This window comes from Lycorma delicatula, chromosome 10, assembly GCF_047948215.1.
Source record: "Lycorma delicatula isolate Av1 chromosome 10, ASM4794821v1, whole genome shotgun sequence".
Taxonomy (NCBI): domain Eukaryota; kingdom Metazoa; phylum Arthropoda; class Insecta; order Hemiptera; family Fulgoridae; genus Lycorma; species Lycorma delicatula.
In genome coordinates, this window is record NC_134464.1 from 94,036,218 (window position 1) to 94,054,711 (window position 18,494).

An 18,494-nucleotide genomic window follows, 5' to 3' on the forward strand; every position below is an offset into this window, starting at 1 on the left:
TACATAAAAGAAGAAACATGTACAAAATAAAGAATGAGTTAATTTCCCTAATTAATTCGCTATTTAACAATAAAATTATATTACACTACGTATGTAATAATTTTAATACATGCATTTTCTTTTTTTTTAGAATTAAGTAATTTAAAATAACAAGAATTGTATTGTAATAAATTGCAATTAATCAATTAATTCGTAAGAGGTTTTATTCCACGTTAGAATCTGCTCACTACTAGTAATTACAATATTAAATAAATGTTATTGTTGATAAGTTAAAATTAAAGACAAGTATTTTAATAAGAACAAATTAATAATAATATATTTATATTATTTTAATATAGTCCTGTTATAATTTAAAAAAAAAATTATTTTACAAGCTAAAAAAATCTATTTTTATCTTAGGCAACCTGTTTTAGGTGACCAAGATATATAGATATATGTCTCAAGCAATCTGCTACGAATAAAAATAAGATGTTTACTTTGAAGAAAAGGATCTTGAAAATTACTGCGATCTCGAAAAATTTCGGTTTTCAGATTTCAACGGAAATATCCATTTTGACCATCCCCGAGTCCATTTTGTCTAGTTCCTGCGTGAAGTCTGTACGTACGTATTTATCTCGCATAACTCAAAAACGATTAGCCGTAGGATGTTAAATTTTGGTTTTACGACTGTTGTAACATCTAGTTGTGCAACTCCTCTTTTGATTGCTATCGACTGAAACAAAAGTGTCCAAAAAGCCCAAAATCCAAAAAAATTAGATTTCGAACCCTCATTGAGAGCTATTAAACAGTATATCGTAAGTGGTACATACTTATTTTTATTAGTTACAGAGTTATAGCCAAATTAAATTTTAATTAATAAAAAATTTGTATCTATAAGGGAAAGGGTTCAAATCGAACTTAATCTGTTTTTTAACTTTTTTAAATTTATTTTTGTAAATTTTAAAAAATTTAAATATATTAATTTAATGATTAACATCAATTTTTTATTAACCCGTGATTGTAAAAACATTTTTTACAGTAAATAATAATTCAATAATAATAAAAAAAAAAAATGAAATAAATCAGAAGTTATTAGCGAAATAAAATTTTATCTACTTTTAAAAACGGGTATATGTAATTTAATAGGCATTATTACATATGTTTATATATAGAAGATTTGTTGAAACATGTGGTTATTTAATATTAATTGAAAATTATAATTTAGAATTGTATTATTTTTGGATTTTCTAGTTTAATTTCTATTTAATTTTATTTAATTATTGTGGAATTTCTGATCAATTTTGTCTACATTAAAGTTAACTACAGAGTTACTGAAATATACATCATCACAAGAACAACAAATACACTGAGGCATACGTTCCCGATCTTTAAGAAATCGTAAAAAATTCTTATCTTTTAGTTCATTACCCTCTGATATTGTCGGACAATATTCTCCCTAAGTCGGAGTCGATCGTCATTTCGTTTATTTGTATTTTGTTGCCGATCATTTAATCGCTCTTTGGTTTGACATAATTCTTCTCATCTTAATCTGTGTACGCGTTCTCTAGTTTTCAAATTGTCTCTCTCTTTATATTCATCCTTCCCTCTTAATGTTTTTATTCTTTCCTTGATCTTAACATTTTCTTCCTCTTTATATTTATCATCTTCTCTTAAATTTGATCGTAAGATTTAATTTTACGTACTTTTTATTTTTTTAAATGCGTATATGTAATTTAATAGTCGTACAAGGAAGTCATAAAGTGTACACATCACATTTTTTTTTAAGATATAGAATTTTTTACAGGATCTGCTTATACGTATTATTAGATAAATTAATCCAGTAATCAAACGGCTATTAATTAAAACTTCTAAATGCTAATGCCAATTAGAAACAGATAAAATTTTTCAAGACAACATCTTGGAATAATTAACTCATTGTTTATTTTACGCTCGGTTCAAACAGACAAAAAACGACATTTTTATGTAAAAAAGTGTTCATTATTTTCAAATTAAAATAGTTCAGAGATAACATCTAAGTACTGAATAACAATTTAACAATAAAAAATTTTAAAAATTATTGTTCTAAATATATATAAACTTTTTTTTTCGGTACATAATAAAAAATTATATAGACAACGTCTTTGACGGAATATTTATAGTACTTCACGAATGAAAAAAAGAACTGTCACAATCATTTGTTTCAAGTAAAATCTTATCATAGTAACATCCCAAAATACATAATTATTATAAAATTTAAAAAAATATGTATGCTTATTAATAATTTAAAATATAAAAAAATAAAATACCGTTAATTTAATAACTGAAGACATTAAATATAAAAAATAAATACAAAATAATTCACCTTTCTGAAGACGTTAATGAAAGTTTTTTGAGAACTTATTTATGTACACGTAGATTACGGTGCAGAGAATTTAGGATTTATTTTTAATCGATCGTGTTTATTAATTCATCGATAAATTAAATTTGTTTCTATAAAAGAAAATCTTTTAATTGTATTTTAAATAAATAAGTGGGAAAATGTTTTAAAAATGCTATGGTAATTTATAAAAATGGCAACATAAGGCTCTTTTTCATATATCGAATACAGGTCTCTATAAAATTATTTCTATCCGTATTTAAACCACCTGTGCTTACTTCATTGTTACAAAATAACTTTAAAATCTGATTTGTGTGAAATATCGCTTTTATTATCCCTTTTTCCCGTTTAGCCTCCGGGAATTACCGTTCAGGTATTATTTCAGAGGATGATATTTATGAGTGTAAATGAAGTATAGTCTTGTACAGTTTCTGGTCAACCATTTCTGAGACGTGTAGTTAACTGAAACCCAACCGCCAATGAGCACCGGTATCCACGATCTATTATTCAAATCTGTATAAAACGCTGGAACTGTCAACTTCCAAATCAGCTGATTTGGGAAGACGCGTTCACCATTAGACCAACCCGGTGGGTATCTTTTTTTTTGTTATATATGATTCTAAGAAATGCCATTTACGCACCCCCCATAAACGGGGGAGTGTCGGACTTGCACGGGTTCGGCTAGATGTTATCGGTGGGTATCCTAACCTAACCTAAATTTTTTTTTTTTGACCTCCGGATCCACCGTTCGGCATGCTTCAGAGGATGAAATGAACGATTTGTACCGTGTGAAAATGCCATGCCTGACCGGGATTCGAACCCGGGACCTAACTAATCTAACCCGTAACCTAACTTAATCTATCCTACTTAGCTGAAGAGTAATAAATTGCGTGTATCGTGATAACCAGGTAACCAAGCGTGGACGTATTCCAGAATCCGGTCGTTCTTCTGATAGCAGCTTCTCCAAAAGTATTCACAGAGGTATGAGTCTAGGAGGTCTCAGCGAACTGAGGCCAACACATTCTATTGTTTGCGTACATGCATCGTTAACAGGGCTCATAAAATCTTAACTTTGGTTGAAAGAGTACGTTAGTGTGTATAACTCGCTCCGGGAATTCGAGCGATTTGGAATACGAATTCCAGCAAACCGATGTTACTGCTGTTCCTGTTAGTACCGGTCCACGATACAATATTCTAATGTTTCTGCCGTTCGGTTCGGAACGGCGTATAGAAAACACTTTGTATCTACCCTTTACGTATTCCCGCATATAAATGCAATGGCTGTTGATTTTAATAATTTTAATCAAAATGTACAACAGCATTTTTTATTAGTACAGTAGAAGAAACATGAATACAAAAATTTCAGTTTCAATTTATATTTTAATGTTTTGAGAAATTAGGGTGTATACTGCAGGAGACCAATTTTTTTAAAAAAATCTACTCCCAAATTAAGGATTAAATGATAATTTTTTTTTTAATTTGATGCGGATGTCAAGCATTCTAAACTTTAAATATACTGAAAAAAATATTATTATTATTTTACTCTTACTTGGCTTTGAAATGGGTTTTATTTTTATTTTTTCTAAAGACTTAGTTTATTCTCATTTACCAGCCGATTAAAAAGTTTAACAATTTTTTTCAAATAAGAAGTATTAGAGCATTTTTTTTATGGAAACGGTTTCGATTTTAATAAGATATTCTCCGTGGAATCGGAGGAAGGTATTTTCATGGTTATAAACAAAGTGATTATAATACATTTTATTACAAAACAATTATAATATAACGGACTTAAAATAAAAATCTCAAACCTAATGAGTTTACAAATAAAAAAAAAAATTGAAAATCATGCGCAGAACTGCGCAAGAGAACCGACTGAAGGAAGAATAACTTTTTATTATTATTTAATATTAAAATATATTTTCTGTTTATAAGAAAATTAAATTACTATAACCGTAATTTTATGAAATAATTAAAAATTATAAGTAGACCCAACACGTATGCGTGAAGTTTAAATTCCTCACCGTTTTGATTCACTTCATAATCGCGTATGTAAAATATACCTATAATAACTCAAGAAAACCTTAAATTGAGCAATCAAATTTTCACATGCACAATTTCAAATAAGCTATTGCAGCAGATTTAAATTTCGATGAAATTGAAAAACTTGTTTTGGAGATTTTCGAGCCACAAATTTTACTTTTAAAATTTTTTTAAGCGAATAGTAATTTCTTTACCTGAAGAAAATTCAATTTCCCCACATCGTGTAACCAAAAGTATTGCCGTAATTTTCTTACAAAAGTCGATAAAAAATCATTTAGACTCTACTTCCCTAAGAATCCTTCTAATTACAATTCTGAATTATTTATTGTGAATCACGCAAAGCCATTCACTTGAACTTGCTTAACTGCTGTACAAGTGGGAGTTGAAGTATTTAATAGAACTACATAATATTTCAGGAATTTTTGGACAATTATTATACGTACACGCGTAAAAGCCACGTTAGAGTATGACTATAAATATTGATTTTACACCTACCGACTCGTAGCAGTTATTATATGTTTCAATATATATGAATTACGTCAATAAAATTCTAATATAGCTTGAATTAGTTAACATTTTGAATAGACGTCTTTATTACTTAGTTGTTAATCGATAATTAATATGCAAAAGTCTTGGGTTCGATTTTCCTTACGTTTGATTTTTTTTAACCTACAATACATTTATTTCATCTTCTTTATAAAACTATGAGCGCGTATTATTGTCTAAATTTGTTACGTAATAAAAATATTATTAAAGAATATGTCGTTACAGTAAACTATCACGCACGATTCAGAGTATTATTAGGGTGCCAACAAGTCTATGATTCTTCAGCATAAAAATTGTCACGCCTGTTTTTTGTTAAAAAGAAATCAAAATATTGAATTCTTATAGTTTTGTTTTTGTTTAATTTCTTTTGTTCTCCCGTTACTAATCTGGTAAAGAAAAACGTTTACCGTAAGCATTTTTCACTCTAACCGGTTAAACTTTATATTTTCAACCTATTCCGTTTTCATGATAAAAATAAATTTTGGAGGCTGGCAAACCAGCAATATCCACAATCTTTCAGATTTTATCAATTAATTTTAAAATACACAATCTAAATAACGTTGATTTTCAGAAGATAAAAATGAAAAAGCAATAGACTTATTTAATATATGACTTATATATATTACTTTCCCGGCGAATAGCTAATTAAACGGGAAAGTATGGTGGTACTTAACGGGAAAATTGGGGTATCGGGTTTTTGTAAATCTTTCCGTTTTAGGGTATTTACCACTTCATCTACACAAAAAAAAAAAAAAACATTTGTATAAATGTATATATGCGTGTCGCACTGCTTTTGGCCTTTCTCAGGACTGACAGAACCGATTTTCTTCGAATTTAGTTCAAATATTTTTATATAATTGGGTATTGATTAAATATTTTTTTCGAAATTCGGTACGGGGGAGGGGATACCGTGAAAAACCATTCTCGATCCTTTTCCGAGGCATTTTATAAAAAACTTTATTAAAGCAAATTTGTTACTTAAAATTCGCACGTAAATAATAATAAAAAACTAATTCCAAAAAATCTACCCCCACCTCTTAAAACTGAAATATGTTTTTTATTCTTTTACTCTATTTCGCTTAGGTTTAAATATTTTACTTTGTTTTATACTTCATATGGAGGAACTATCAAAAAGTATACAATTTTCACAAAATTTTAAACCCCGGACCTAATATGAATAAAAGCTTTTTGAAAATTTTGTTTTTTCTTATTTTAGTCTTTATCGAAGGGATTGTTAGATTTAAAAACTTAGGTATATTTATTAAGCTTAACTTATACATGATTTTTTTGGAAAACCTTTTCTAAAACTTTATTCCCCGTCTGTAAAAAATATACGTTCTGGCTTTTGTTTTTTGGCTTCGACTGTTTTAATTTTTATTATTAATAGAAGGAAAGAATCCGCCGGATTAGTATAGCGGTTGAACTCATCATCGCAAAATCAGCTGATTTTCATAGTCGAGAATTTTAAGGTTCGAGTTCTTGCAAAGGCAGTGCTTTTATATGGATTTGAATGCTAGACTGTGGATAGCGGTGTTTTTTGGTGATCGGGTTTCAATTAACCCCATACGTCTCAGGAGTGGCCTACCTGAGTCTGCTTCAGACTTGCACTGCATCTGCCGCTACTTCAGGCCTGGCAAGTCGGTAGCATTAATCGCATATGTTTATGCACATCAACTCAAGAACCGGTAGTAGCTGGAAAACCGACTGGATATCTCGGATAATAATAACAATAATACTAATAATTGGATAACAACTTAAATAATTTGGATAACTTAAAACCGATTGCAGAAATGTATACAAAAAAAGCCGGGAAAACTGCCGATTTTTTCTAAATATTGTTGTATATAAATAAAATCCATTACAAAAAATATTTGTAAAATTAAATTTTAATTACCTATATAATCATCATTTAGAGGATCTGAAAATATATTTAATTTTTTTTTAGACGCTTTTCTTACCTCTTTCTTCATCACTTTAGAACAAAGATAAAGTTACATTTTTAATTTAATCTAACATTCATTTCGTTAATAATTTGCATATTATTACATCAAACTTTATTACAAAATCAAAACCCATTATAAATTTCATTACGTATTGAATTTTCTTAATAGGCCTGTATTGTTTTTTCTTTATATAAAATTATACCTTTTGTTTTAAAAAATGCTTTTATTTATTTACTTATTATTAAAGACAATATTAAATTAAATTTAAGGAATCGACGAATCTTTTATACATAAACGTTTCTTTGTTTTTCTACATATTTTATTTATTTTTATAAATCTTATTTTTGGAAAAACAAAAAACGAAGAGTATAAAATAAATTTTTGAGTCTCTATTCATAAATTCACGAAAGATTAGTTTTAGAGAATTATCTCTGAGAAACCATAAATAATCCGTATTTTTATCGGCCTGTAATGTAACGCTTATGTTTGCAATGAAATATCGAGGTTATATGATACTACGTTTTGTTCTTCCTTTTCTGTATTTAAATGGCTTATATAACAATCTAAAACATACATTAATCATTTTAATCGTAATTAAATAAATATTTCATTTAAAAGATAATATTACGGCGTTGTTGAATTTTAAAATTGTAATTTATAAATTCAATAAAGTTGTAAATCGTATACATCCTTGTTTAATGCACAATTCATACAAGTTAAAGAAATATTTTTCAATTTATCCTCTGAAAATCGTTATTAAATTCTACACAATGTAACAATTAAAGCATTTATTTGTAGTATATTAAATTATATATATATATATATATATATATATATATATCTTTTATTTTTATATAAAATAATTACTTTTTTAATAATAATTCGTTTCGAATTCGGCCAGTATAATAATCAAAATATAGAACAAAAATTAATTTATTTTTTCTATATAAAACTAAATTGTATAGCGAACAAGAATTCTCTTATTTATGACTTTCCTAAACTAATTTTTATTATAATATTTGTAAGTTTTTAAAAAATATTTTCGTTATATATTAAATAAAACACGTGCCATATATAAGTACAATAAAAAAATAAAAATTACGATAACATTAAATTCTTAATTCATTTACTCTAAGACATAAAGCAGTATTGTATTTTTATTGACTCGATAGTTACTAAAGCTGCGATCGATTTTTTAAATATTAACTAATATATCTTGAGCAGAACAGTAGGCCTTATTTTTTTATTAGAATTCTTTGAATTTTTTTAAAACATCCAATAAATTAGACTAAAGAAACTTATTTAAATATTTATAACGGTGTTTATTCGAAAATCTGCAGATACGATTATAAAAAGTGAAATTTTAACATTGTAATCGTTTAAAAATATTTTAATTGAAATTTATTAACAAAATATTATTAAACGCTGTATGTTAACGCATGAATTTACCCGTAGTTAAAAATAGATAATCTCAAATAAATAAACGTTCAAGAGCCGTTCACAAAACATTAAAATTTAAACCTAGGTCGTATTTAAATTTTTAATAATTATTTTTAAATAATTAACAATTAATAATAATTGTTTTTATACGTATACAACATAATGAAGATGATTTAACATCGCTTAGAAACGGTCTTAGTCGAAAGAGAACAATTTACCTATAAACAACGGCCAACTTACAGTAAATTCGTGTAAAAATAACAAAATATATCTATTCTTAATCGTTGTAAACAACTATTGAGCGTTATCTCTTTTAAATTTTATTTTAAAGGCCATCTTTTTATTGTTTATTCTTTGTATTATTTTTACGTCCTAGGTAAAATGAATTTATCATAAACCGGGTAATTTTTTTCCTATAATATTATAAAGAAATCAATCTATTTTGTGTGTAATTACCTTTACACACAAAATATAGATTATACCCTTAGATAATCTATTATTATAGGTGATAAAAAGACGGGAATGGACGATGATTTAAGTCGATTTAAAGTTTAATTTACCTTTAATTAATATGAATTCCGTTATATCAAATTAAGCGTTGATTTTAAATTAACGGCACTCTTTCAAGAATTTTAGCCTTCTGAGTTTAAATTCTATATCTAGGGGGAAAAAATACATTTATCGCCTCAGGAAAGAGGGCTCGACAACGTCTGGTAGTTTCTTCTTTAGAGATAGAAAAAAGCCAATTACAACAACCGATTTTTTCTATTTTCATAATAAGAGTTTAATACAGTACGGTTAAAATATGAATTTATTTGTAAGTTAATGAAGGTTAATAATTAAGCATACATTAACAACTAAACAAATTTATCTTAAGAAAAATAACAAAATCTTACCAGTTTGAATTTAAAATACTCCTCTATGTAGACGATCCAGTAAACTGATAATTATGTAGAAAAGATGATATTTCATTCATATGTATAAAAAAATATAATAAAAATAAACGGAACACAAACTTATTAAAGATAAAAACACAAAGATAAAAACGTATTTTCAAAATTTAAACATATATATTATATTATACATAATAAATTTTCAGTAATTCATATATATCGTTAAGAAAATAACTCACAAAAAATAACAGGGGATACCGATAATAATAATAATATTTCAATTTTGACGCACAACACCGGCGAAATTTTAGAAAACAAAAAATCGAACGAATAATTAACTCACTTCACAATAAAAATATTTTAATGGTAATATTATAAATAAATAATTTGTTTCTTACGATCGATTAGAAAATAAATATGCGGTATTAAAACTAATAGAGCACAACGAAAATTACGAGGCGACGAGCTCGACACAATCAAATTGAAGACTGATGCTGCAGGAATATACGTTCGGTTCCGTAGCGTACTCATCGGAGTATATAGAAAAGAACCGAGGGTCTTTCCTCTGCGTGCATGTGTGTGTTTGTGTACGAGTAAGTGAACAGCGGTTAAAAGAGTGGGGGACGTATCGAACTGCGGTGGGGTACGACAGAGTGCGTCGACAAGGCGAGCAGACGGCAAATGTGCACCGGTATAGGGAGCGTAGAGTCCGATCAGCTGCTCTATACGCAGTATTGAGTAGTAAACTCGTGCCCGGTTAAAACGTTTTAGAAACGCGTTTAACCCTCCTAGTCGAAAACTCACTCTCGTGCCCTCAGACGACTGAAAGATAGGGAGAAACATTATATATATTATCGTATAATTGTCCAGTGTTTCCGCAGCTCCCTCCCCCGCTATAACATATACCAAATCAGAATTAATCATGCGGGTTTACTCTTCGTAAATAGAAGTACTGAAATCTGTATGCGCACAACGTATGTCTATATATAAATAAAAGCCGTGCTAATACCAGAAGCCTATTCAAATCGTTAAATGCAAACTCGGTATAAAGCTAATTCTTTCATGAAATACAAAATAACTGAAATAATTCCCGGTCCGTAATACATTTTCTGATTTACAAGCCTAGTTATTTAAATATGTTAGATAGAATACGTACAAAGAAAAATCTGTATAGTAAAGAGTTATACCGAAAATTACATCTAGTTTTATATCCACAAACATATTTTCGTATTTTTATACTTGTTACGTCGTTTATACTTTATTATACGAATAGGTTTTGAAAAAATAAATTATTCTTTTTAATTTAGACCGAGAGAATCTAAAATAAAAGTTTACCAATGAATATGTAACTACGTAAACGGAAAAAATGTTTTATGCAGTTATACTTATTATAGGAATACTCGCTCAATAGAATATAGTATAACTGTTAAATAAATTACACTTGTTTTCCTCTACAATAACATTACACATACGTAAACGTTATACAAAGAAAACAACAAGTAAAAATCGACACGTTTAAAAAATTCTATTTGCACGTTTTCTTTTGACAAAACTATATGATGGGGAAAATACATATAAGTAATTTTTATTATTGTAAATGTTCTTATTTTGAAAACATTATGGAGTTTAAGTCGTAAAATATGGATTCAAAATCGGTTCAGTCGACTGTTCTAAATCTCAGATTCAATTGATTTTCTAATTTATAAATTATCACCGATTCAAATATAATGGAATTCTTAAAGAGTAGATTTTAAGATAAAAAAGATATGTAAGTACAAGATAAAACTGAATGTAAGTAATTAATAATAAATAGTAAAATTAATGTAAGTAAAGTAATTAAAATGCATAAATTATTGAAACAATAACAGATAAAAACTTTACAGTCGGCTAACTTGAAATTATTTTAATATTTCATGTCTTATTTCAAATGGAGATACATCGCCATGTTTTCAATTTTGTAAATTATCGGTCTTGTATGTCGCTATTAGTTACTCTCAACCGTCACGGGTTTGATCGACTTAATCCGTAAGGTGTCAGATAAACAACCTGCTGTCGTTTTTTACAAGCCAAAGGAATTTAAATAATTTAATCGGGTTTTGCGTTCGGGATCGTGAAACGACTCTTTCGTCAAGCGACAGGGATGTAAAATGGCATTTTGGAAAGGCGAGTTGTCGCGCAATTCTGTTCGTTTAAAGAGCGATATACGGCTACAATCCGTTATACGTTCAGCTTTAGTGTACTTAATGCGGCTCGAGAAAGTCAACTTTTCATCAAAGGTCAAACCTAGAATCTTAATCTTATCTGTTCCTTTTATCTCTTGGTTTTAATCTACTAATATTAAAAAAAAGTTAAATTTCAGATGTATTTGTTTTTTTTAAATAAACAGTAAACGATAAAAAAATTTAGAATTTGAACCGATTAAATTTTACCGGTAAAAATTAAAAATAATTTTCCTTGTATAGATATGAAACTATTTTAACGAAAAAATAAATAATAAAGTACAATTATCCGCTAATTATAATTAATGGTAAGCAGCGTTTCCAGGGAAGCAACCAGATTGGTTGTGCAGATGAGTAGAAGATTACCGACCTACAATCGCAGATTTATTTCCACAATTTTTTCTACTGAAGCCTAATTCCAGATTGTTGAACACAAAACTGTAAAGGTATTTTTTTTAAAAGTCATAAATAATAAACATAAAAAACATAAAAAAAAGGTCATCAATAATAATAATAAAGATATTTACGTAAAGTTCTGTGCAGCAACAATGCGCCCAAGCCTAGGCTTCTAGTGATAACGAGAGAGAATGGAAACTTTCAGAAAGTCAGTCCATTGTTGTTCGCTCTAGAAATTACAAATTGTTCTGGTGGTCCTGTTAGGGAGATTAATAAGACTTTTAACGGTTTGTACGTCGAAACCGTAAATGATAATCAAAGCTTAAAGGTTCAAGATAGAAAGAAGATCGGTGAGTTACCTGTGCCTGTTCAACCGCACAGTACACTTAACTCATCGAAAGGAGTCGTTGTTTGCCGTGACCTTCTTAATTGCACGGAAGAGGAAATAGTAGAAGAGATGTCGAGTCAAGGAACGACTCATTGCCGCAGGTTCACGAGGAGAAAAGGTGAAGTTCTTCCTTCAGCGTCACATGTGTTAATCTTCATTCGAACTAATTTGCCTGAAAGAGTACGTGCTGGAATTCATCGTCTGGATGTGCGCGCATTTATCCCGCAACCTATGCGATGTTTCAAATGTCATCGTTTCGGACACACTGCAGTTAGATGTGTTAGACAAGAAATCTGTGTGTGCGGAGTTGAAACTCATGAAGGCGATGCGCGTAAAGATCCTCCTGTTTCCGTTAACTGCAAAGGGCATCATAATAGTCGTTCAAGGAACTGCCCTTTATATAAATTGCAGACGGTAATTCAGGAAATCAAAACGCTGCAGAAAATAAGTTATTCTGAAGCGAAGAAAATGGTCAGTAGTAGAACTCCTCGACCAATAACGACAAATGCTGATGCAGCTACTGCACCTCTGTCATACAAAGTTAACGTGGAGAGCTTTCCACGCTTGCACCAAGCCTTGCAACTATGATAGAAAGAATAATCGAAACAAAGATTGAATGTAGTCACCGAAAGGAAATAATTACTCCTGTGAAAACTCATACGCAGATGGACGTTGGGATCGAACGCCTTCCACAGAAAGAAACAGCAAAACCCGCGATCATGGGACCACCGGCTGATGTGCATAAGAACAAAGTAACATCTGAAAAAGCTAAATCCATCACTCCTTCGACCAGCCATAGGGCGCGGGAGGGTGTGTCAAGGGCGCAGAAAGAATGTGAAAATAGTCCGACGGAGGTTCAGGTAACAATGGAGAAAGTACCAAACCTAAAAGTTATTGCAAAGGCACCTACGCAACCTCCAAAAGCCCAGAGAACAACAAAGGACAGTACGAGTGCTTCAGCCGGGCCAAGTGTATCACTAGAAATTGAATCGAGTTTAGAATCTGTAACATTCATGCTGACTGCTTCGTCTAAATTATCATCACCAGATGCAGCCGTAGAACATCGTTGACATCTGAAAGGGAGGAAGATGCCATATCCGATGCTTCAGACACATTGTCATCTGTAGTAGAAGCTGTAAGGGGGATGGAGAAAAGACTCAAAAAAGGATGTCCGAAAAGAAAGCCTAGAAGATAAACTAACATCAATCAGCACATTCAAGAATCAACCTTTCTCGTAATCGTTTTCTTTATTTGTTCGTGTAAATCAGGATTTAAGTGACAGTGATTAGTTACGAGAAAATGTCAAGATTTAAGTTTACGCTTTACTTTTTACTTTTGATGTGAAAGGTGCTAATTTCACTACAGTCGATGCCTCTAAACTTCAAAATAATTATAATGCCCTGATGTAGATAATCCCCACGTCCGAAACAGATCATCTACGTTCCACGTCCAGGGCGGCAACAGCTGTACATCTGTACATTACATATAGCTGGGTGACGGGACTCCGAGTGTTTTCCTCGGAATGTGTTCATTTGTTTGATCTGCCTTCCACCTTCAGGTCACCAAGATGGATTGGATTTTTTGGCCACCTGCAGATGATGGAAAACTAAATGTTGTCCATGAGCGCCGACTGTAAATATCTTTTGGAAATTTTTATGGACATAGAGACAGCATTTCCTTCCTTGTGTTGGAGCTCTGTCGTGTATGAGTAGGAACGCCACACTGTTCCCGTAGCCCTGCAGGCCTAGGGATGTGACTATTTGTCTAACCGTACGGCTCTGTTTAAGGTTCTAATTTTTTGCTTCTCAAGTTTGCAGACAATTATCGTACAATCGTAACCTTCATATTAATTATAAAGGCTGTGCAATCAGCCGAGTTAATGTTCATAAGTAACTACGTGTTTTGTTTGGTGAAAAGTTGCTGATTAGCAACCCATTAGGCAAGTAGTGGCGGACGCCGTCTCAGTGGTGCACAAACTTGGAGGATTGCTCGGGAAAACTATGGGTTGTCCGGCCGTCAAATGTACATGATGTACCGAGAAGTCTTCGAAATCATGATCTCTTACGTGGCGCCCGTTTGGGCGCACACGTTGATATGAATAGAGCACTTGTTCAAAATTTAAGGAGTGCCCAGCGCCTTAATTATATGCACTGATGTTTTTAAAAGAACCTCCTACGAGGCTACCACCGTATTGGGGAAGGCTCTCCCAATCGATTTAGTAGTGAAGGTTCGAACAACCATGTGGGAAATTGCGAAGAGGCCGGAAGACCGAGGTTTTTGGGTTACGGTATCGAGTCGGGTCTGTACCGGATCACAGTGCACCGGATCTAAGTTTCGTTCAGTTGCCCGTCTCCCTCCTGCGGAAAAGATTACAGAACCTGGTGATGGAAGCATGGTAGCTGGAATGGGACACCACGACTAAGGAAAGATGCTTGTATAAGTTTATATAGAATTTGGGGTGATAGTATGCCTCGAACTCCTTTTTTAAGGACAACAGATAACCGGGTGCTCACCAATCACACTAACCTAAACCAACATCTGTTTCGGTTCCGTCTGGCAGCTGATGAGCTGAGCGTCTGCGGGAAGGTGCAGTAAAATGAACACCTGCTGATGTTTGACTGCCCTGCTGTTGGGGTGGCCAAAGACCGGGCCACCCTGGAACTTAGAGGTCAAGGGGAAAATTGGCCACTCAAAAGCGGCGAGTCAATGTGGCGAGAGGCACATTGTCGGACCGTGTGGGAGTTCCTGGATACGGTTACTTTGTTCAACCGGCATCCGTAGTGTGCTAAAGGGAAGGACTCTTACCGCACTGCCGTGAAAAGCTAACCCTGAGTATGGCTGATCACCAGCCAATTATTATGACTCCATGCGCTATAAAATGGTGGACAGGTACTTGCAGGCATTCAGCGATCTAGGCGTGGCAGCGAATTGCTGCCTAGACGAAAAAAAATTACTATGGATATATATAATATATATATATATATATATATATATTGGTATTTGACGGGATGCGCCTACCTATTTTAGCAAATATATGACAAGTGAGCGGTTGGGACACGTAAGCCGATAGTGTATGGCACCACGCTTAGTCCGCTCACACTGTTAGGTAAGCTCTAGGAGCTATGTTAGGATACTGGTCGCTAAAGTGTCGAGGCTCAGTTGCCGTTTGTTGCACAGACATTCGGTCTTGTGCTTTAAGGCGATCGAATGGGATGGCGACGGGAGAAATACGAAGCAAACCAATGTGACCTATCGGGTCCAGTACATTTCGAGACAATATGCCCTCTCCAAGCACCGAAAACATTTGAGCTCCTCCTCCCGCAGAGACAGTCGACACAACACCCACCCAATTTGCAACCTTACCTTCGTCACCAAACGGAACGCCACAACATGTGCTTGCACAACTGTGGCGTACTTCGTATTGCCAAAAGCTGGCTTGTCGACACCTTTGGCTCTACATCAAGGTCTTCTATCCCCTTCTTAACCGCAGCAACAATTTCAGCCTTGTCGTATCCATCTCTATATCCTTAATAAGGATGTATGTTGGTTTACCCCTTACCGCACGGGTAACATTCAGATCTGCCAACTTGCCCATCAACTGCTGCTTGATCCCATCTACCTTTTCCGCCTCCCCTTTAACGCGGATATGGATGGCTTCACCCGGCCCCTTCTTAAGCCATAGCTTTTGCGCACAGAGCATTCGTCTAACACCCGGAGCCCTGTCTAAGAGCTTCCTATCGTACTCCGATCTGCCCTCTCTGGCCAAGTCAAACTCTGCCAAAACATCCGTGTCCTGCAGATGAAAAACGGGCTCACGGACCTACTCACAGTTCACAAACATGCCTGCCGGCCACCGCCTATGACCAACTCCGGAATTTCCTCCTCCGGAATACATTCCTCTAACTGCTCCATCAACATCCTGCCTTCTATCAGCAAAGTTTGTGAAGCAGCCTCCTTAACCTCTCGCTGCGACATAGGCGACCGCACGAATAACCCGCAACTCGCAGACTCTCACCTCGTTTCATCAGCTCCGTAAGCCACTGCGAACATTCCTTTATCTCTAACTTAGTGGTAATATTCCCCGCTATCAACTTGGCTAATATTCTAACCCGCAGGGGCACCTCACCCAGAAGCATATGCGCAGGACCCCTTCAACTGACCACATCCTCCTCCTCTTCTCTTCGACGCTTAGACATCCGGTCAAGAGAACCAATCCTTCGGAACGACCTTACAATCATCCTAGCCGCTCCCGGCTTGACAATCACAAACGGACCACCAGCTTCCACTTTCTCCGGTGGGGACTGCAACTCATCCCTTATTGGTGACTCGTAAGACCGATTTCTAGACAGCTTCTTATATGAATTCTTACGGCGTAAAAAAAGTAAAAACCGATGATCGTTATGTGTTTCAAGCAATTCTAGAAGATTTTGACCTACAATGTAAATATTAGTGTTCATTTAAATATTCAATGTTTCAAATATTATCTCAATTTCAGCTTTGTATTTAATCGTTCCAATTTACAAATTTTTTTGCACATTTTTTATTTTTTATTTTTAAATTGTAAACGAACAATCTAATAATTTTTAAAATATTTCTCCCAAAATGTTAGTGCTATTTTCTGCCGAAATATGTACAAAATAAATCGGGGAGAGGATAAGGGAGGACAACCATCTGATTAATACCAGATAATGATAATTCCATTAATTTTTAAAATAAAACATTATATTCTACGCAAGATGTAGCAAAGGTAAATGTAAAGAAAGATAAGTATTAATAAAAAACTAATAAATATCTCCCTACTCTATACTCCTGACAAGTACAAAAAATTGCAGCTGGTGTTGTACAAAATGGAAGTAACACGGACTCAGCCTCCGCACACATAAGCACGCAAGCATTACCACCTACACCTTCACGCGCGCACAAGTGTATTTCTTCACAAACGTTCAAGTACCTAATCTTATTAACATTTTAATATGCAAACATTGACCATCAGTCCATGCCGGATGGTCAATGTTTGCAGTGGTCAATGATCTATAAGGGCCCTTACAGATCCAAATATTTCATTAATTAAAATTTCATTTGGCTATAACTCTGGAACCGATGAAAATAAGTACCACTTATAATATATCGTTGAAAAACTCTCAATGAGGGCTATTATTGAAGTTCGAGTTTGAGCTATTTTGAACACTTTTGGTTGTCGATTGCAATCAAAAGAGGAGGTACAAAACTAGATGTTACAACAGTCCTAACTCCAAAATTTTGACGAGCTACGGCTAATAGTTTTTGAGTTATGCGAGATCCGTACGTACAGACGTACGCCGAAATTAGTCAAAATGGATTCAGGGATGGTCAAAATGGATATTTCCGTTGAAATATAAAACCAAAATTTTTCGGGATCACAATACTTCCTTTACTTCGTACAAGGAAGTAAAAATTAACCCTACTTTAAAATTCATTTTATATAATGTTTACATTATTAAAATACCTTTTTCTAACTTTTATAGAAAATAAAATCATCCTAAAATGTTAATTTTTTTATATTATGTTTTAAACCATCTGAATGAATTCAAACACGTTTTCAAAAAAAAAGAAAACTAAAAATTTTAATTAACTTCCGCATTATCAGTTCTATGCGATTGTTCATTAATATATCACAACAAATAAGATTAATTTTCAAAGTGAATGAAATTTAAAACAGAATACATAAACAAAACATAAAGGCAACAACAAAATCCAGTAGGTCTATGCTTGAATAAATTAACTTCTAAAACAGACACGAAACAGCATCAGGTTTTCAAAACAAAACAAAAGCAGTAAAATATAATTTATTTATTAAATCATCTTCTATTGAGTAGAAATAAGACAACATTTTTTTCTTACACTTTTAGACTAAATTACTTTTAATAAATTAGCTTATAAAAGGAAAATATATAAATTAACAGCTAAGTTACACACGAATGTCAAACAATTTAACCTATTAGTAAAATGGATGCAGCCAATTTTAACCAGTATAAGAAAATATTTACGATATTTACAGGAAGTTTATTTTTCTTTTTGTTATTTTTTAGAAAGAATAAACGAAAAATGTAAATTTGTAAACGTAGATCAAGTTTTGATTTAAGACAAAACGTTTGCATGTTTATCAGTAAATTACTATCCTTATTAAAGAGTTATAGTAAATTGGATTGCATGGCTTTCTCCCGCCGCCACCCCATTCGGTTGCCCTTAAGCACAAGACCGAATGTCTGTGCTACAAACGGCTACTGAGCCTCG

The 18,494-nt window shown here is 32.5% G+C and overlaps 1 protein-coding gene across 2 annotated transcripts in view; it reads right to left on the bottom strand.

Moving 5' to 3' along the window:
• Window positions 1-18,494, bottom strand: part of DAAM (disheveled-associated activator of morphogenesis-like protein) — a 618,370-nt gene that overhangs the window by 541,614 nt on the left and 58,262 nt on the right. The window contains exon 1 of one of the 2 annotated variants that reach the window (XM_075377249.1): window positions 9,222-9,345. The exons of the other annotated variant lie outside the window; for it this stretch is intronic. The gene's annotated coding sequence lies outside the window, so the exon portion shown is untranslated. Of the gene's footprint in view, window positions 1-9,221; window positions 9,346-18,494 lie in introns of those variants that run through there. 2 annotated transcript variants of the gene reach the window in all.